Raw genomic sequence first — 22505 nt, forward strand, 5'->3', positions numbered from 1 at the left:
ATCATAAACATATTTTTAAGGTATAAAATACATCTGTACAATTCATCTCACATTTTCATTAATGCTTCAAAGTCAGCATCTTAGTGGTTACAAACATTTTTATATGCATGTATTAATTTATGTTATTCTCCCTAAAATTCCATGAGACAAAACATTCAGAAGACTGGGATAGGTTAAGATTGAGAGATGTTTTCATGGTCATTCTGTTTTTCCAAGTCTCGTGTTTCTATCACTTTAGGACTCTGTCACCCAAGATTTTTGAGAGTTTTGTATTTTCTCTGAATTGAAGCAACATAGCACTTCAAGAAGTATCATCAATCCTGTCCCTGAATCCCATAATATTGTGTTATACAATAACATACAACATCTCTTTCTCAATGTTTTCTTTTCTTAAAATGTGCTATATAGAATGTTAGACTTTCATAGTACACTTATTTTAATCTAGTCAGATATAATATGATAATATTTCTTATCCTATGTTATTTTTACCACTTACCTGAAAGCATTAAAACTACATTAAAATTTAACTCTAACTTCTAAACTCATTTGGGGAAATACCAGTAAGTTAAATATGAAATTAAATTAAAAACTATAGGCTATCTGTGTTGTAAAACACAATATGATAGATGTTTTTAAAAATAATATTAATAAAATATAATCTTGAAGGAAAAAATTATAACAAGGAATAGTGGTAGAGAAAGGTTATTTTAAATATTGGTATTTGAGGAGGCTTACAGAGGAAGTAGTATGAGTTAGGTGAGTGACAAAGGGGTATTTATTTATACACTAATACATTTATCAAATATTGATTAACAACTATTTATTTTCTCATTAATTTATTCATTCATTACTTATTTAGTACATGCTATTCACTGTCCTAAGCAAGGGGATATAGACATGAGCAAAGAAATAGGGGACTTTTCTTATAGATTATATATTCCATGGGGCAGGAATAGAAAATAAATAGACAAATGAATAAATATATAATATTTTAGATGAAGAGAATATAAAACATAATGCCAGATGCTTTGAAAAACAATGAAATAGGATGAAGTGGTCACAGGTATTGAATTAATATTCTCAGTCTTGCTTGAACTAAAAGTTACCTCCTGTTTGTTTTCTTGCCTGTATAACATTTCTGGGACAACAGCTGGTCAAAGCTTGCTTATCTTCATATTCCTATTATGTAGCAGAGTGTTTGACACAGAAAAGATCACTCAATATACACTAACTAGTAATATAGGATCTAACCTGTCTACTTTTTTTCAATAACACCATGTTCTTGAGTTTAAATGTGTGTATTATGTATTCAGTAATACACACAATAAATGATTATTGAATGAGTGCTTATTGAAGATTCTTTTTCTAGTCCAACTCTGACTGAAATAATTTATACTTTTTCTTCTTTTCTTTTTGTTTCTATTTACTAAGAATATTAGCCTCACTTCAGGTTAGGACCACATGTTTTTTCTTATTCATCTCAAACTCTTTCAGATGCCTCATATCCTTTTCTTTTCTGTGACCACAAAGAAAAAAATATACCCTTCTCAAGTCAAAATCTGTGTAAACAATGTATCTACTGTCTTTTTTTCTGAATCTTTATTTCTCAACTATATCCACTAATTCACCCAGACTCCTCCTTCCAATGAGTTTTTATGCTTTTGCTAATTTGCCTATATCCAAGTTCAAGCTTGGTTTACATAAGAAAATAAAGTATCTAGATCAACATGAAGAAAAGAAACCAGAGACAAACTCTGAGTTTTTCTTTACAGTATTGTAAATTTCTTAAAGACAAATACTATGTTTATATATCTTTATAATTTCAGGATCTATGGCTTGTCAGACCTATAATAAGTATTAAATAAATGTTTGTTGAGTGAATATCAGCTTAGTGTCTTTGAATTCAGATCAATTTTTATTTTCATCTAGTGGTGTGATCATAGTTAAATCACCTTTCAAATGAAGAAAAACCAATTCATTTTTAAAGTCTTTTAAGTTCTGAAGTCTGAAATTCCATTATTTTTATTTTCTATAGAAAAGCCTTCCCTGAATTACAATGTAAGATTCTCTCTCTTTAAAGCAGCAATGGAGGAATTTTTCATCAAACAAGTGTTACAGTGACATTATTCTATTATAGTTTAAGCAAAGAATAAAGTAACTTACTTTCTTTACTAAGATTTTATAAATGAAATATTTTTTTTCTTTTAAATTTATTTATTTATTTATTTATTCATTTTTAGAGAGGAGAGAGAGAGGGAGAGAAAGGAGAGAGAGACAGAGAGAAGGGGGGAGGAGCAGGAAACATCAACTCCCATATGTGCCTTGACCAGGCAAGCCCAGGGTTTTGAACCGGTGACCTCAGCATTTCCAGGTCGATGGTTTATCCACTGCACCACCACAGGTCAGGCTCTTTACTAAGATTTAATCTTTATGAGACAGAGTGCATTGGTTGAAAGATGATGATGGTGGTGATGATGAGTTATAGTGACCTTCTGATTGTGATAAACCTCTGTGATTTTTGTGATTAGCGAACAATTTAACATTATTAAAAGTAGAAAACAATGAATACTAAAGTTTTATATGAAACACATGTGCAATTTTGAAATGGTCATTACATAGAACTAATTTGGAGTAAACTCTTTTTTCACAATCAACAATATGGAGCTCCTAATTATTGCACTTATTTTAAGTAAACATTTGATTTGCAGTCTATTCCAGGATTAGAAGGTTGTAACCATGGAAAGCACCTTCTTTTGTTGGCAAGGAAACAAAATCACAGGATGTTAGTTTACAATTGTGATCTGGAAGAAATAGTAGGGGCATTCATATTATGAGCAATCCCCAGAGTAACATGGATAAATTCAACATGCAGATATCCACAGAGTTGCTATGTGTGCTTGATAAAAAAAGTTCATTTTCATGTCGTTTCCATGGCACTCATAAATAAATCTAACTGCTCTGAAATCAACACAGCAGCTGCACATACAAACAGATATGTTCAGCAAAAACTGGAGAGTTTAAGCGTACGTCAGTAGTTTGGCTCTAGGCATGTTTGTTTACAATAATAGAGTAAATTGTTGGGTAACATTTACTTCTTAGGTTAATTCCTAAAGCTTCATTTTAGATTTGATTTTGTTCGTATATAATAAGGATTTTAAAGACAGTAGTAATGAGGTCAATTTTCCAAGTAGAAGGACTGTCTCAATAATGGTTTCTCACTAATGTAAGAAATAGGAGGAAAAAATTAGATTCTATACAAAAAAAAGGTAATTGGTTGAGCACTCATTTTATTTAACAACAAAACTATTTGTTATTTTTACTCTTATTATTTTCTTGTCAGTATAAGGTAAACATTATGTTAAATTTATTATGTGTATCATATTATTTAGTTATCATAGCAACTATTGAATTAGGTAACATTGCTATTCCATTTCACAGAGAAAAAAAAGGTCTAGAGCAATTATATAATTTTTCCAGATCACACAGCTACTAAGAGAAAGAACTAGGCTTTGAACACAAGTACACTATTATAATTTAGATTGGGAAAGGCTATTCTAAATAGTACACAGAAATTTAATGTTAAAAAAAAAGAAGATGGCTACATTTGTTTACATAAAACTAAAAAGAAACATTTGTATGAAAAAAACAAAGTCATTAGATTTTAAAGAAAACAGTAAATTGTGAACAAATATTTACAACTCACAATTAAGGGTTTATTTCTCTGCTATATAGAGAGTACTTAAAGACAATAAAAGAAAGATCAAATATACAATGAAAAAATTGGCAATAGATATAAATAGATAGTACATAGAAAAGTAAATACAATTAGCTCTTAAATATATAAAAGAAGCAAACATCATTCAATAAGAGAAATTCAACTTAAAACTACACTGAAATAATTTTCTCACCTATCATATTGGCAAATATCAAAAGGGGATAATAATGTATATTGACAAAGGGGTGTGAAAAAGGCATTTGTATATTACTGGTAAGGGTATAAATAAGTACAAACAATATGGAAAATAATATGGAAGTAACTATCAAAACTATAAATTCATTGGCACTTTGACCTAGTAATTCTCCTCTAGGAATTTATACTACATATATATGCATACACATTTTAAAATACTCATAAATTTCTCATTGCAATAATAGAAAAAGAGTGAAAGTGGTCTAAGTATCAGTAGGAGTCTGGTAAGTAAATTATTGTTTAAGCATACAATGACAGGTACGGCTAATATTTTGTAAACCCTAAAGAATCCCGATTCCTGGTGTTGGCTGAGACACTAAGGCTGTGTACTCATTTGACCTCATTCTGTTTTCTCCTCATTATTTACCTGATTTCCTTCTACTGTAACCTGATCCACTTGAACAGACTTTAACATTCTGTCTATTTCTTTTCCTCAAAAGATGATCCTCTCCTTAGTTAAAGACACATACATGGAAAGCATGCACATCACTTTGAAATGGTGTTTCAACTGCAGCCTACATCTGTAGCTCATCACTTGATAAAGAGGACTCCAGTGTCCTTTTAGGACTCTGAGCACCATATACCTCCAAATATTCCATTTAATTTTTTTTCCTAGATACAAAGCCTTAATCTCTTTTTATATAACATATGACAGTAGATTTTTTTTCCTTTGGGAGGGTTATTTTAGCTCCCTTTTAAATGTGCAAATGATGTTGAATTTATATTCACTTATTCAATAAATATTTATTGCACACTTGTATATACCATATATAAGTTACAGTGCTAAACTGGGGAATGCAATGAAGAATAAATTGGTGGTTCCATCTTAATGAACTAACAGTCCATCAGTGAACAGGGAGGACACAATATGTTATAATGGAGATGTTCTAGTTAGGGGAAGATGCCTAATCTATCTTAGCAAGTGAAAGGTGGGTCAATAAAGGTTTCAGAGAGAAAGTGAGAGTTGAGCCGGGATTGGGAGCAGAAAGGTAAGTGGATAAAGAGAAAGATCTGAACTTCTAAGATACTTTGATATAAATTACTTAACAGGAAGTTTAAAGGGCTGAGGGATTTCTTGTTAAAGTTCACTAGCTGATATCACATAGTAAATGCTGTCCGTTTAGCTATTTTAGTCTTGAAGAGCATTCACATTGGATCAAAGTGAAACCTTTGATCTTCTTAGAGCATAATAGAATGTTGATTTTGCATCTCTGTTCTTTTTTTAAACTGATGACAACAATGAATAAGTTTTCTCGCTGAAACTACATTATCAATTTGTTGTAGACAGAAATGCAATTACTGACGATGGACTTTAGCCAGGCCACCTAAATTAATAACCAGCCTGAATCTTTTTGCTCTAAGTGAGGGTGGAACAGAGCTATTTATTGACCACAAGTGGTCATGACTTAAGCTACCTTTTGTACTCAAAATACTACAGAAGGAAGTCAACTGAACGCCGTGACATTTGAATCAAGTAAGAAATGCATGTATACAATCCATGAGCCCAAACTAACACTTTTCTGAAGTTGCACCACTACTTTTAGGTACCATGATTAAAATTTGCTTTTTTAACATTTCTAAAAAATTACTAAAATTTTTTTTTGCTATATTGCTATTTTTAATGTCCCACGTTAAAATTTACCTTCTTTTGGTGTTTGACTTTTTATGCCAGATGAACAGAAAATGGAAAATACCCAAATTCTCACTTTCTAGTCATGTACATTCATGCTTGGTTTGAGAAATACAGTCTCAATAGGCAAATTAATCAAATGGTCTATTGCTAGCTTTGATTATATTTGCCAAAAGCTAAAGCCAAAATATCCAAGGCAAATATCCTCTGAGATTTGATTTAACACTACTTTGATTGCAATAGTAGAAATACAATTCAAATTAACTCAAGTAATTAATAAAGTAATTTCTGATCCACTTTACGAAACCATTACAAGAACAAACAGTTGCTGGTCTGGGGAAGTCGAAACCAGGAATTCCAGGGCCATTAAGACTTTTTTTTGGTCTCCCATTTCTATCTTCCTTTGTATTTCAGTTTTGTCACTCAATCTGACATCTCTAGCCTGGCTGAGAAGTGGTCCATGGGTAGAAAAAGACCTATTCTCCTGCTTCATTTAGAAATATTTCAAAAAGCCATTGATAAGCTCAAATTGGCTCATAATTACCCAAGTATTAGGTCAGAAAACTAGGGCTGGAACAGACAAGGAAAAATAATTTCCAAACAGAAGGAGATGTTGCTATGAGAAGCAATAGTACTGGGCAGACAAAACTGTCAACAATCTGTGTGAGTGTTAACACATCAAAACTGCATCTGTTCAAACTAAAAATAATTCTCAATTTTTTTTTTTCATTTTTAGATGCAAAAAGATTTGCTAAGGTAGCAGAGTGCTTGAGGACAGATGTATCCTTAAGAGGGAAAGCTGTTGATTTGTTGTTTATTGAGTGATGTTAATCCTTTACAAAGTATAATAGTGCATGTTGGTGTGAACACCAAAACATTTTAGAAAATCCTGAACTGTTTTCACATTTTTTAGTCTTCTGGTAGTTATTATCTATGAAAACAAACAAATTTAAAAATAAATATACAAGAAAGAATAAAGTCATTGGAGAAAGGACATATTTTAAAACAAAACTCAAAATAATGAGTCATGCTTTGCAAAGTTTCTTCCTACAAAATAATATTAGTCATGAACAAATAAGCCAATGCTTTATTTGCTGTGAAAATCAACTCAACATCCACTATTTTCATAATTGAGCAAGTATTTGTTGAGTGATTTATTAATAGTAAATTATTGTGTTGGAGGTTAGCAAGTAAATTCAAATAACTCAAATTCCTGAACTTAAGCAGCATATGATAATTTAGGGATAATCAAATGTAATTGTCAATAGATATAATTTTAAAAAGTAGACATTTTTGCCAAGAAGAGCTTATGGAGAGATATGGACTTATTGTCCATGGTAATGTTTATTGTTATATCTTTTTTATATTTAATCTTGAAGGACTTGTCCACCAAATAAGAAGTCAGAATTATGATCATAATTTTGTTACCCATGACATCTTTGACAGTTAGTTACTTGTCTTTATCCTTTAAGTTGCATTCTTGAAGAACTGTTGTTTGGTGCTGAATGGTAAAGGTGGGAATATTTTCCTAGATATACTTAAAATATTTTCACTTGGTGGGTTGATTTCAGGTTTAATGCACATAAGCATGTATGAATGCAAATATGCACTATCATTTATTCCTGAAATAACTATTGAGCAAATAGTGTATTCATTTATTTATTCAACAAATACTTTTTTAATTTATTTATTAAATTTAATGCAGTGACATTGATAAATCAGGGTACATATGTTGAGAGAAAACATCTCTAGATTATTTTGACATTTGATTGTGCTGTATACCCCTCCCCCAAAGTTAAATTGTCTTCTGTCACCTTCTATCTGGTTTTCTTTGTGCCCCTCCCCTCCCCAACCCCTCTCTCCTTCTTCGCCCCATCCCCCCTCTCCCCATTCCCCAACCCTGTTGCCATCACATTCTTGTTCATGTCTCTGAGTCTCATTTTTATGTCCCTTCTATGTATGGATTCATATAGTTCTTAGTTTTTTTTCTGATTTACTTATTTCACTCCGTATAATGTTATCAAGGTCCATCCATGTTATTGTAAATGATCCGATGTCATCATTTCTTATGGCTGAGTAGTATTTCATAGTATATATATACCAAAGCTTTTTAATCCACTTGTCCTCTGATGGACACTTGGGCTGTTTCCAGATCTTAGCTATTGTGAACAATGCTGCCACAAACATAGGGGTGCATTTCTCCTTTTGGAACCGTTCTATGGTGTCCTTGGGGTATATTCCTAAAAGTGGGATAGCTGGGTCAAAAGGCAGTTCGATTTTCAGTTTTTTGAGGAATCTCCATACTGTTTTCCACAGTGGCTGCACCAGTCTGCATTCCCACCAGGAGTGCAGGAGGGTTCCCTTTTCTCCACATCCTCGCCAGCACTTAGTCTGTGTTGTTTTGTTGATGAGCGCCATTCTGACTGGTGTGAGGAGTTATCTCATTGTGGTTTTAATTTGTATTTCTCTAATGATTAGTGATGTTGAGCATTTTTTCATATGCCTATTGGCCATCTGTGTCCTCTTTGGAGAAGTGTCTATTCATCTCTTTTGCCCATTTTTGGATTGGGTTGTTTGTCTTCCTGGTGTTGAGATTTACAAGTTCTTTATAAATTTTGGTTATCAACCCCTTATCAGACGTATTGTCAAATATGTTCTCCCATTGTGTAGTTTGTCTTTTTATTCTGTTCTTGTTGTCTTTAGCTGTGAAAAAGCTTTTTAGTTTGATATAGTCCCATTTGTTTATCCTGTCTTTTATTTCACTTCCCCGTGCAGATAAATCAGTAAATATATTGCTCTGAGAGATGTCCGAGAGCTTACTGCCTATGTTTTCTTCTAAGATGCTTATGGTTTCACGGCCTACATTTAAGTCTTTTATCCATTTTGAGTTTATTTTTGTGAGTGGTATAAGCTGGTGATCTAGTTTCATTTTTTTGCAGGTAGCTGTCCAATTTTCCCAATACCATTTGTTAAAGAGGCTGTCTTTACTCCATTGTATTTCCTTACCTCCTTTGTCAAATATCAGTTGTCCATAGAACTGTAGGTTTATTTCTGGGTTCTCTGTTCTGTTCCATTGATCTATATGCCTGTTCTTATGCCAGTACCAGGCTGTTTTGAGTACAATGGCTTTGTAGTATAACTTGATATCAGGAAGTGTGATACCTCCCACTTTATTCTTCTTTTTTAAGATTGCTGAGGCTATTCATGTTCTCTTTTGGTTCCATATAAATTTTTGGAATATGTGGTCTATTTCTTTGAAGTATGTCATTGGTATTTTATTGGTATTGCATTGAATTTATAGATTGCTTTGGGTAATATAGACATTTTAATGATGTTTATTCTTCCTAACCATGAGCATGGTATATGCTTCCACTTGTTTGTATCTTCCTTGATTTCTTTTATCAATGCTTTGTAATTTTCTGAGTACAAGTCTTTAGTCTCCTTGGTTAAGTTTACTCCTAGGTACTTTATTTTTTTGGTTGTAATTGTGAAGGGGATTGTTTCCTTAATTTCTCTTTCTGACTGTTCATTGTTGGTGTATAAAAATGTCTCTGATTTCTGAGTATTGATTTTATATCCTGCCACTTTGCTGAATTCATTTATCAGGTCCAGTAGCTTTTTGACTGAGACTTTAGGGTTTTCTATATACAATATCATGTCATCTGCAAACAATGATAGTTTTACTTCTTCTTTTCCAATTTGAATGCCTTTTATTTCTTCTTCTTGTCTGATTGCTGTGGCTAGGACTTCCAGGACTATGTTAAATAAGAGTGGTAAAAGGGGGCACCCCTGCCTTGTTCCTGATCTTAAGGGTATTGCTTTCAATTTCTGCCCATTGAGTATGATGTTGGCTGTGGGTTTTTCATAGATAGCTTTTATCATGTTGAGGTATGTTCCCTGCATTCCCACTTTGCTGAGAATTTTGATCATGAACGGGTGCTGGATTTTATCAAATGCTTTTTCTGCATCTATTGAAATTATCATATGGTTTTTCTCCTTCTTTTTGTTTATGTGATGAATCACATTGATTGATTTACAAATATTGTACCAGCCTTGCCTCCCCAGAATAAATCCCACTTGATCATGGTGTATGATTTTTTTCCATATATTTTTGGATCCGGTTTGCTAATATTTTGTTGAGGATTTTAGCATCTATATTCATCAGAGATATTGGCCTATAATTTTCTTTCTTTGTGTTGTCTTTACCTGGTTTTGGAATCAGAATTATGCTCGCCTCATAAAAGGAGCTTGGAAGTCTTCCTTCCTCTTGAATTTTTTGAAATAGTTTGAGAAGGATAGGAGTTAGTTCTTCTTTGAATATTTGGTAGAATTCCATTGTGAAGCCATCGGGCCCCGGACTTTTCTTTTTTGGGAGTTTTTTGATAACTGTTTCGATCTCATTTGGTGTAATTGGTCTGTTTAGGTTTTCTGATTCTTCCAGATTGATTTTTGGAAGATTGTATGTTTCAAGGAATTTGTCCATTTCATCTAGGTTGTCTAGTTTTTTGGCATACAGTTCTTCATAGTATTTTCTTACAATATTTTGTATTTCTGTTGTGTCAGTTGTTATTTCTCCTCTCTCATTTCTAATTTTATTTATTTGAGTCCTCTCTCTCTTTTTCTTGGTGAGTCTAGTTAAAGGTTCATCAATCTTGTTTACATTTTCAAAGAACCAGCTCCTAGTTTCATTGATCCTCTGTATTGTTTTTTTAGCCTCTATGTCATTTATTTCTGCTCTGACCTTTATTATTTTTTTTCCTTCTACTACATTTGGGCTTTAATTGCTGTTCTTTTTATAATTCTTTTAGATGCAGGGTTGAGTTGTTTATTTGAGCTTTTTCTAGTTTCTGAAAGTGTGCCTGTAGTGCTATGAACTTCCCTCTCAGTACTGCTTTCGCTGTGTCCCATAAATTTTGAATTGTTGTATGCTCATTGTCATTCATTTCTAGGAAATTTTTTATTTCTTCTTTTATCTCATTCTTAATCCATTCATTATTTAACAACCTGCTATTTAGTTTCCATGTGTTTGAGAATTTTTGAGCTTTTCTGTTGTGGTTCATTTCTAGTTTCATGCCGTTGTGATCAGAGAAAGTGCTTGATATGATTTCAGTCTTCTTAAATTTGTTGAGAGCACTTTTGTGCCCTAACATGTGGTCTATCCTAGAGAATGTACCACGAACACTTGAAAAGAATGTATATTCTGCTGCTTTAGGGTGAAAGGATCTAAAGATATCTATTAAATCAAGTTGATCTAGTGTTTCCAATAAGTCTGCTGTTTCTTTGTTAATTTTCTTTCTTGAGGATCTATCTAGTGATGTTAGTGGGGTATTGAAATCCCCTACTATTATAGTATTGCTGTTGATCTCACCCTTTAAATCCATCAAAGTCTGCTTTATATATTTGGGTGCTCCTATATTAGGTGCATAGATATTTATAATAGTTATATCTTCCTGTTGGATTACTCCCTTTATCATTATGTAGTGGCCTTCTTTATCTCTTACTATATCCTTTGTTGTAAAGTCCAATTTGTCTGATATAAGTATTGCTACCCCAGCTTTTTTTTCATTTCCGTTTGCATGAAATGTTTTTTTCCATCCTTTACCTTCAATCTATGTGTATCTTTTGTTCTAAGGTGTGTCTCTTGTAGACAGCATATGTATGGGTCCTGTTTTCTTATCCAAGCAGCTACCCTATGTCTTTTGATTGGGTCATTTAATCCATTTTCATTTAAGGTTATAATTGATATGTATTTGTTTATTGCCATTTTCTTCTTTAAAGGTGTATTCCTTTTTTGCTATATTCTTTTCCCACTTTGATCTGTTTACAACAGGCCCCTTAACACTTCCTGCAGCATTGGTTTGGTTGTAATGAATTCCTTGAGTTGTTTTTTGTCTGGGAAGCTTTTTATTTCTCTTTGATTTTAAACAAAAGCCTTGCTGGATAAAGTAGTCTTGGTTGTAGGTTCTTGTACTACATTACTTTGAATATTTCTTGCCATTCCCTTTTGGCCTCAAGTGCTTCTGCTGAGAGGTCGGATGTCACCCTTATGGGGGCTCCTTTGTAGGTGATAACTTTTTTTTCTCTTGCAGCTTTTAATATTTTCTCTTTATCGCTTAGCTTTGGTGTTTTAATTATGATGTGTCTTGGTGTAGGTTTCTTTGGGTTTCTCTTTAATGGAGTCCTCTGTGCTTCTTGGACTTGTGAGAGTTTCTCTTGCATTAATTTAGGGAAGTTTTCAGCTATGATATGATTGAACAAAGTCTCTATCCCTTGTTCTTTTTCTTCTTCTTCAGGAACCCCTATGATGCGGATGTTATTTCTCTTCATGTTGTCACAGAGCTCTCTAAGAGTTTCCTCTGACTTTTTGAGTCTCTTTTCTCTTTTCTTCTCTGCTTTCATGCCTTTATTCCAGTGGTCCTCCAACTCGCTGATTCAATCCTCAGCTCTATCTATCCTGTTTTTAATTCCTTCCATTGTGGTCTTTATTTCTGATATTGTATTTGTCATCTCCAACTGATTCTTTTTTATACTTGCTATTTCTTTATTTAGGTGTTCATAATAACCATTGTTGGGCAGATAAAATGTATTATGCTCACTTTGTTAAAGATAACACGAGGAGGCCTTCGCCCAGGTGATATTAATGTGTGTTGGGGTGGGCTAAAGGCAGGCAGAATCCTTGTAGCCTGGAGCTTGGTTTTGGGATTAAGCCTTTCCCACCCTTTTTGATGTGGGGTGGTACAATCCAATCATGCCTCAGAAAGTGACTTTGTATTAGAGACTTCCCTATTTGTATATTGGATTAAGGGTTTGGATTTCTACACTATAAAATAGGGGCTTGCCCTCTCTTGGTTCCTGAGAATATCATTAGAAGAGAGAGCAGAGGAGAGCAGAGAAAGGCCACGTGGAGGAGGCCAGGAGAAGCAGCCAAGATGACGGAGTGCTGAGTGAGATGCCAGTTTGTGTAGAGTTTGTATTTGGGATAAGGAAGGAGATGGGGAACAGAGGTGAATAAGTCTGGTGAGCTAGAAACCTTTGATTCTAGGAAACTTGGATAAGTCAGTGGCTTTGTGAGCACTGAATGTGAGTGGGTTTTGGAGCCCAGTGTGTATTTTTACTTGCCCACCGGGTGCAAGCTAGAATTAAAGACTATGGCCCACCAGTTTGTGGCTCCGTTGTTTCTTTACCGACTGTCCAAATCCAATGCGAACCTGCATGGGCCAGGCTGCTGTGATGGTAGCCCCGGCTTCTGGCTTTACATTTGGCGTAGTCGGCAGGATTCGATACAGATTGGCAAGGAGCCTTTGAGTGGTGGAGTAGAGGACTGGCTAGTGTTAGGGTTCCCCATGGTTGTCCTTTTGGGGATTGTAGGCTGGCTGACTTTTACAGCCATGCGTGAGGAAACCGAGAGCTCTGTGGAAGAGGCTGCCCGGGACCTGCAAACCGAGCAGTGGAAGGAGCTGGAGCAAACACAGGAGAAACTGATGCTGACCCTGGAGCTGGAGGAAGTGCTGGAGGAGGAGGCCAACCAGGTGTTCGAGATTCACCTGGAAATGGAGCAAACACTGGAGGAGGGTTCAGAGGTTCGTGAGTTGCAGCTTGTCCTGGATGTTGCGGAGAGCCAGCAGCGGCAGGAGGCCAGGGCTGAGGCTGAGGCCAGGGCTGAGGCTGAAGCTGAGGCCGGGCCCGGAGCTGCAAGGTCTGCGGAGCAGAAGGCTGCAGCAGCCCGGGGCTCGAGACCGGCAGCGGGAGCTGGTGTTTTCAGTTCCTCTTTGGAGGATGAGGAGAATCGGACTGGAGTTGTGATCTGCAATCTCCAGAAGATGGAAGCCCAGCTGGAAGGAGCACCTACTGTGGCCCTGGAAGGTCTGCGATTTTGGGACATAGGGCTGGACATGTTCTCCAGAGCCGAGATGGAAATGCTGACTGCCATTGCCATGTGCCCCTCTTTGGGACAGTGTAAGACCTGCCAGGATGGCAGGAATGAGGGGGGTGGCTGACGCCCCATGTGCATGGACTGATTTCCTGGACTATGACAGGAGTGGGCATTGACTCCTTTGTTGGATGGACTTACGGATTACGGATTTTGGACAATGTGAAATACCCTGATGGGGGTAGGGGGTGGCTTTGCTGGAAGCACTCCCCTGCCCCGGGAAGCTTTTCTCGTGGCTAGAAAGAAGGCTGAGGACATTTTGCGCTTTGGGCTACGTGTTCAGAGACTGGTGAAGTGTACCTTTGTGATTGTTGAAATTGTATAACTAGTGCTGTTGTAATTTGTGTAATGTTCTAATTTCCTTGCACAGGAATGTTGGTGATGTAAATTATAGGTAGTAAAGTGAGCATAGGGTTAGATTGTTGGGCAGATAAAATGTATTATGCTCACTTTGTTAAAGATAACACGAGGAGGCCTTCGCCCAGGTGATATTAATATGTGTTGGGGTGGGCTAAAGGCAGGCAGAATCCTTGTAGCCTGGGGCTTGGTTTTGGGATTAAGCCTTTCCCATCCTTTTTGATGTGGGGTGGTACAATCCAATCATGCCTCAGAAAGTGCCTTTGTATTAGAGACTTCCCTATTTTGTATATTGGATTAAGGGTTTGGATTTCTACACTATAAAATAGGGGCTTGCCCTCTCTTGGTTCCTGAGATTATCATTAGAAGAGAGAGCAGAGGAGAGCAGAGAAAGGCCATGTGGAGGAGGCCAGGAGAAGCAGCCAAGATGGTGGAGTGCTGAGTGAGATGCCAGTTTGTGTAGAGTTTATATTTGGGATAAGGAAGGAGATGGGGAACAGAGGTGAATAAGTCTGGTGAGCTAGAAACCTTTGATTCTAGGAAACTTGGATAAGTCAGTGGCTTTGTGAGCACTGAATGTGACTGGGTTTTGGAGCCCAGTGTGTAGTTTTTTACTTGCCCGCCAGGTGCAAGCTAGAATTAAAGACTATGGCCCACCAGTTTGTGGCTCCGTTGTTTCTTTACCGACTGTCCAAATCCAATGCGAACCTGAATGGGCCAGGCTGCTGTGATGGTAGCCCCGGCTTCTGGCTTTACAACCATCCATTGTTGTTCTAAGATCCCTAAGCATCCTTACAATCAGTATTTTGAACTCCGCATCTGGAAGTTTGATTATTTCCATATCACTCAGTTCATCTCCTGAAAGTGTCTCTTGTGGTTTCATTTGTATTACACTTCTTTGTCTTCTCATTCCCTGTATTTGGGTGTTTTATTTGTAGAGTTGGTTGAGTCTAGGCTTGGTGTTGTCTGCCTCCAGTTTTCAGTTGTGTTATTTCTAGGTCTTATTGGGTTGGTATCAGCTGTTATCTGTACTCCACTTTCGGATTTGGGCAGCTTTGAAGTCTTGATTTGTTTGTTTTTTTAACAGGTGATAGTCTTATTTACTTATCTCAGCAGGGGGCTTCCTTGAAACTGTATCCAGGAATGCGATAGGTGTAACCTGAGACTCTGCAGACCTCTTCAGCCAGCTAATCTCACTGGGGGCAGGGTGTTTTCTCAGCTTCAGTAGGGGGAGGTATATCTCAGATCTCCATGGAGACCTGAGTTACTGCCCCTCCACCCCACTTCTTGTTTTCAGCTGTGTCTTGTTGCGCTGATTGGAGCTGGATAGATGTCTGGAGATCTCTGATCTGGAAGCAATTCAGCTCTTTTTTGTGAAAGGTTCAGTCCCACCCCCAGCAATGGCCACCTCCAGCATGGATGAGTCAGCTTTTTTAGGTTGTCTCTTTCATTCCTTAGCCCCTCACAGTCTGTCCCTCTCTCTTTCCTTTCCACTTAGGAGATAAGCTGGTCCTTTCAACATACCTCACTCCCTGGTCGCTAGACAAGTGGCTGTGAGCAGTAGTTTTCTACTCTTTTCCCTTGTGTGAGATCCCCTCTGGGCTCTCAGCCTCAACCCCCCCCCCCATTCCAGTAAGCAGGGGAGATTCAAGCGCTCTCTACCAGGTTTGTTATGGCTTCTTCTTTGCTCCTTGGTTTTTGAGAGCTGTTCTTGCAGTTCAGAGTTGGTTTTTCATGCTGATTGTAAAGCCAGAAGCCACGGCCAGGGCCACTATCACAGCAGCCTGGCCCATACAGGTTCGCATTGGATTCGGACAGTCGGTAAAGAAACAACGGAGCCACAAACTGGTGGGCCATAGTCTTTAATCCTAGATTGCACCCGGCGGGCAAGTAAAAAACTACACACTGGGCTCCAAAACCCAGTCACATTCAGTGCTCACAAAGCTACTGAGTTATCCGAGTTTCCTAGAATCAAAGGTTTCTAGCTCACCAGCCTTATTCTCCTCAGTTCCCCATCTCCTTCCTTATCCCAGATACAAACTCTACACAAACTGGCATCTCACTCAGCACTCCACCATCTTGTCTGCTTCTCCTGGCCTCCTCCACGTGGCCTTTCTCTGCTCTCCTCTGGTCTCTCTTCTAATGATAATCTAAGGAACCAAGCGCCCAAACTCCCGCTCCGTCCTATTTTATAGTGTAGAAATCCAAACCCTTAATCCAATATACAAAATAGGGAAGTCTCTAATACAAAGTCACTTTCTGAGGCATGATTGGATTGTACCACCCCACATCAAAAAGGGTGAGACAGACTTAATCCCAAAACCAAGGCTACAAGGATTCTGCCTGCCCCCCAACACACATTAATATCACCTGGGGCGACGGCCTCCACGTGGGCAGTGCCACTTTAACAAAGTGAGCATAATACATTTTATCTGCCCAACACTGATTTTTCCTAAATTGATTTGTATTCCAGTTTGGTAGTGAGAGCTGGGTGTCTGTGCGTCCACCTACTCCGCTGTCATCTTTTTCTTCAACAAATATTTTTTAAAGACTTTATTCATTTAGAGAGGAGAGTGAGAGAGAAAGAGAATGGTGGGGTAGCAGGAAGCATCAACACCCATATATGCATTAACCAGGCAAGCCCATGGTTTTGAACCAATGACCTGAACATTCCAAATCAACACTTTATCCACTGCGCCACCACAGCTCAGGCTTATTCAACAAATATTTAATATATATTGAGTATATGCAGGTAAAATAGACCAAACTTCCTGCTCTCATGGAGATTACAGTCTGTGGAAGAGATGAGTTTATAATCCTGTAGGAATGTCAATAAATAAATGCAATATAATAAATAAATACAATTTGAGGTAGTTAAAAGTCTTTTGAAGAAAATAATATATGACCCTGGCTGGTTGGCTCAGTGGTAGAGCATTGGCCGGGTGTGTGAATATCCTGGGTTCAATTCCTGGTTAGGGCACATGGGAGAAAAGACCATCTGCTTCTCCACCCTTCTCTCTCTCCCTTCTCTCTATCTCTCTCTTCACCTCTGCAGCCAAGGTTCCACTGGAGCAAGTTGGCCCAGGCACTGAGGATGGCACCATGGCCTCACCTCAGGTGGTAAAATTGCTCCAGTTACAACTGAGCAATGGCCCAGATGGGCAAAACATTGCCTCCTAGTGGACTTGCTGGATGGAACTTGGTCAGGTGCATGTAGGAGTCTGTCTCTCTGCCTTCCCAGTCCTCACTTGAGAAAAAAAGAAAAAGAAAATAAAGAAAAGAAAATGCAGCAAAGAAATAAAGAGTACAGAAGAAAGACTCTAGGTTGAATCTTAGAAACAGAGAGGCCTTACTGATGAAACAGAGAAAAAGGAGAACACCATTTATGTGCAGTATACTATCATAAGAAATTATACTATACTAGTTGCTGAGATTTATAAAAAATACATATTTGGTATGGTCTTTACTTAGACACCAGAAGTTTTTAATTAAATTGGAGAAAGAGCCATATGCATAGTAACTAAATGTAGAGTTTAGTACAGTGAAAACTCTAGCTGGGTATAAATGATCAGAACACATGAAATTATGCAGTTATAAGGCTGAGAAAAATAATTCACTATTTTATAAATGTATATATGATAATTATGAGTAAAACTATTAAATTAGTACCTGTTGGGCAGATAAAATATGTATTATGCTCACTTTGTTAAAAATAGCGCTGCCCACGTGGAGGCCGTTGCCCAGGTGATATTAATGTGTGTCTCTGGGCAGGCAGAATCTTTGTAGCCTGGGGCTTGGTTTTGGGATTAAGCCGCCTTTCCCACCCTTTTTTGATGTGGGGTGGTACAATCCAATCATGCCTCAGAGAAGTGACTTTGTATTAGAGACTTCCCTATTTTGTATATTCGATTAAGAGTTTGGATTTCTACACTATAAAATGGGGACGGAGCGGGAGCTTGCACTCTTGGTTCCTGGGATGATTAGCATGAGGGAGCAGAGGGAGCAGAGCAGAGAGCAGAAAGAGGCCATGTGGCCAGGAGAAGCAGCCAAGATGGCGGAGTGCTGAGTGAGATGCCAGTTTGTGCAGAGTTTGTATCTGGGATAAGGAAGGAGATGGGGAACTGAGGAGAATAAGGCTGATGAGCTAGAAACCTTTGATTCTAGGAAACTCGGATAAGTCAGTGGCTTTGTGAGCACTGAATGTGAGTGGGTTTTGGAGCCCAGTGTGTGTTTTTACTTGCCGCTGGGTGCAAGCTAGGATTAAAGACTATGGCCCACCAGTTTTTGGCTCCGTTGTTTCTTTATCGACTGTCCGAATCCAATGCGAACCGCATGGGCCAGGCTGCTCTGATGGTGGCCCTGGCTGCTGGCTTTACAGTACCCAAGAACATATTCTTTCCAATTAAACCCAATGTTAATCTTTGCCAGTGGGTCTCTTGCATGTTGCTGAAGCTATATTAATGCCAACTTTGATCTTTCTTGGTTTCCTATCTCTGAGATCACCCAAAGGTCTCAGCCAGAAAACCAGATCTCCCTCTTAACATCTCTCCTACACTTGCCCCTCATATTTAGTACAACGCTAAGGCCTCATACTTGCTAAATTGTCTCTAAATATTATTCTCTCCATCTTCACAACTTTCTGTAGCAAGTTATTTTATAAAATTATTACTTATGAAAACTAATGCAATATCCTTCTTATGGTTTTTCTGCATCCACTCTTGCCTTCTTCCATCATTTCTTTTAAGGAGGCCAATATAAGCTTTATAAAGTTTAAATCTAATCATCCCATGTAACACTGGCCAGATGGTGATGCAGTAGATAGAGCATTGGCTTAGGACACTGTGGACTGGCATTCCAAACCCTGAGTTTGCTGGCTTGAGTGCAGGCTCAGCTTGAGCATTTGCTCACCAGCTTGAGCATGGGGTCACTAGCTTAATCATGGAATCATAGACATGATCCCATGGTCACTGTCTTGAGCCCAAAGGTCTCTGTCTTGAAACGCAAAGTTGCTAGCTTGAGCCCAAGGTCACTGTCCTGAGCTGACTCTGCTGGAGCCCCCAGGTCAAGGCATATATGAGAAGCAATCAATGAACAACTAAAGTGCCACGTCAACACTTTGATGCATTTCATCTCTCTCCATTTCAGCCTATATGTCCTATATGTCTCTCTCTCTCTCTCTCTCTCTATATATATATATATATATATATATACACTTAACTATTTATCTATCTATCTATCATATATATATATAGTTTAAAAAATTATCCCATGTAATAGAATAAAATAATCAGTTTTTCTGACTATTTTGTTTGAGCCTGATATGTTGGTTAGCAACTTCTGTTTAGTCCTGCACATAGCATAGATATGCTAATCATTAAATGAATCTAACCTACAGCCTAGAAATTCCTGAAATAACCTCACTGCTCAAAGTTACATCTCAAGGAGATAAAGAAGGTCTGTACAAAAAATAATAATTATTTATCAAAAGATTTATGAGAACCTTGTGACTGAAATCCTGGCAGCCAGAGTTTGAAGTTTCACTATCTCCCTTGGATCTTTGTTGACAACCAGATGTCTGTGGTTATCAATCACCTCTTGACCTCAAACACTTCCCAATCTTCCCTTCCCTTGAAGTAAAAGAAGGCTGGTCTGGCCTGTGGTGGTGCAGTGGATAGAGTGTCAACCTGGAATGCTGAGGCCGCTGGTTCATAACCCTAGGCTTGCCTGGCCAAGGTACATAAGACAAGCAATCAAGGAACAACTAAAAGTGAAGCAACTATGAGTTCATACTTCTTGCTCCTCACCCCCTTCTATCCTGTCTTTGTAAAATCAATGAATAAAATCTTTTAAAAAAAGAAAAGATTATTTTGACATTTGATTATGTTGCATACCCCTCACCCAAAGTCAAGTTGTCTTCAGTCACCTTCTATCTGGTTTTCTTTGTGCCCCTCTCCTCCCCTAACCCCCTCCCTCTCCTTCCTTCCCCCCTCTCTCCCCACCCCAGTTACCATCACATTTTTGTCCATGTCTCTAAGTCTCATTTTTATGTCCCATCTATGTATAGAATCATATAGTTCTTAGTTTTTTCTGATTTGTCAAAATAATCTGGAGGTATTTTCTCTGAACATATGTACCCTGATTTATCAATGTCACCCCATTAAAATTAATAAAAAATAAATTAAAAAAGAAGAAGAAATAAAGAACCTTTATAAAAATGAAGGCCGAATTCTGTTTTTTCTAAAGTTCGTTTTTAGCATGTTAGTTCACCTTTAGTCAGCAAGTCTTGGCTTGCTGGCTTTCCAAATAAAGTACCAACTTTCCTTGACCCAATGCCTTGTCACTCAACATATTGGCTGTCCTGTGGTGAGCCGAACAAGCTTTCACTTGACTACACCTGTACCTTTCCATCACTTTCCTTTGCCATTTGCATTTGAAAAATGACAAATTTTCAGCACCATAAGCCCATTGGCAGACCCCTTTCCTGCTCACACCATACTTGGCTTGCCCTTTGTACTCCAGACACAATGGGGTTCTTTCAGATCCCAGAATATGTGATGCTACCATTTGCCATAGGCCTTCGTCAAGTGGTGCTGTTTTCACTTGTCTCTGCTACACCTTGCCTGCCTAGAATATCTGCTCACCTTTCACATCTCAGGTAGTTTCTTTTCCTCTGGGAAGTCTTCCTTGATGTAACCTCATAGAAACTTCATTTCCCTTATAGGACCTTTACCGCTTTCTTTCCTTTTGATTCAAACTGGCTTCATCCAGTATCCTGACTCACCTACTTCTTTCTCCTTTGCATGACCACTCCCTTAATCATGAAGCCCTCAAGACAATGAGGTTTTTGTTGGCAAAAGAAGAAAGCCTCCGGTCTTTTGGCCTCTGAGACAGCCTCATCCCAACTAGAAATAACATTTAGGCCTCAGTTGCATTTCAACATCAGGCCCAGAAAAGTGGCAAAACCAGATGAAGAGATGCCATGGCTGACATCAGGACCAGAAACACTGATCAACCATCCTCTAGCCAAGCTCAGACCAATCAATACAGACCATGACCCTGACTACAATCCTAACTCCCTTAGTCACCATGATGAATGATATCTCTCCCCTGGACGCCACCAGGAAGCCAAGTCTGCATCATTAGCTCCCCTGTCTCTATGCATGAACTAATTCCTAAAAATAAACCCTTGGTTTTTTTGCAGCAGGCTTCTGTTTCCATCTTATTGGACTTTGATGCACTCAGGCAAATGAACCCCTTTTAATTTGGTAACATTGACTCCCTACGAGCTGCTGTGTATATTTCCCCAAGCTGTTATTATACTTATAATTTTTCTTTATTGTAATTTTGCTCTATTATTTTGTTAATATACGACTATTATAATGTAAGTGCTAATGAAGATAAGGACTGTTTATTTTAATAACCTAGCATAAAACCTTTTATACTGTTTGTTTGTTGAATGATTTAAAATGTCATTTTATTTAAATCTCTGTTCAACTTTATTATTCCCTGCATTAAACAATTGGATTCTGACTTAATATGATTGAGAGACATAGTTTTACCTGGAATGGTAAAATGATAACCTTTTAACACTATGGTTCTCTAATGAGGAAAATATTTTATTTTTTTCAGTGACTTTTCACTTACTTTGAAGAAAATTTAATAAGATGTCTAACAACTACAACACCTTGTATTTTACTTGAAATACATGATGTTCTACTTGCTAGAATGAGTACAAATAAGATTTTCTGTCTGACTAAACTCAAATGGTCATATTATTTTTTTTCTTTTTGCCTGTAGAAACAAATGATGTCTGCTTATTTGCCAAAGCCATGTCATTTATCTTTAAACCTCTCCAAAGCAGGGAAAGGTTCTAGAAGTGTTGCATATGTACTTGATTCAGACAAGTACAATGGATTCCAATAACTCCATCTATTTCCCATACCAAGATTCCTGTCCCAACCTATTTCTTTCCAGGTATACAGTCATTGTATTTATACTTATTTTAGTATGACCTCAAAGATTTGACATAGTCTTTATTATAAGGACTCAAGTACATAGAAATTCCATTTCTCTTAAAGTCTTCTAAATCAACTACCCCAGAGTAACTCAAACGATGAGAAATCAATGATGAAATTTTTTTCAATTAGCACCATAAAATGAAAGTCTAGATAATTCTACTCTGACCATAATAATTGCTGGAGAGACTTTTTCTGGAGTTATCTTAAAATAAAACACATACAAAAAGCTATCTACTATTACTTTTTGAAAACATGCTGACTAAATGAGGAGAGATTGCTGATTCCAGGAAGGTGCTGTTAATAAAGATAGTGCTTTTAATTTTAAAAATATATTTCTATTTCACCTGGTTTCACAAAGAAATTGGAATGTTTATTTTTGTTTTAATTACCCATTGCTGTCCCTGGCTGATGGGCTCAGTGGTAGAGCATCGCCTGGTGTTTGGACATCCCAGGTTTGATTCCTGGTCAGGGCACACAGGAGAAGTGACCATCTGCTTCTCCACCTTCCTTTCCTTCTCCCTATATCTCTCTTCTCCTACAGCCATGGCTTGGTTAGAGCAAGTTGGCTCTGGACGCTGAGGATGGCTCCATGGCCTGCCT

Source organism: Saccopteryx leptura, chromosome 1 (assembly GCF_036850995.1).
Source record: "Saccopteryx leptura isolate mSacLep1 chromosome 1, mSacLep1_pri_phased_curated, whole genome shotgun sequence".
NCBI classification, from domain to species: Eukaryota; Metazoa; Chordata; class Mammalia; order Chiroptera; family Emballonuridae; genus Saccopteryx; species Saccopteryx leptura.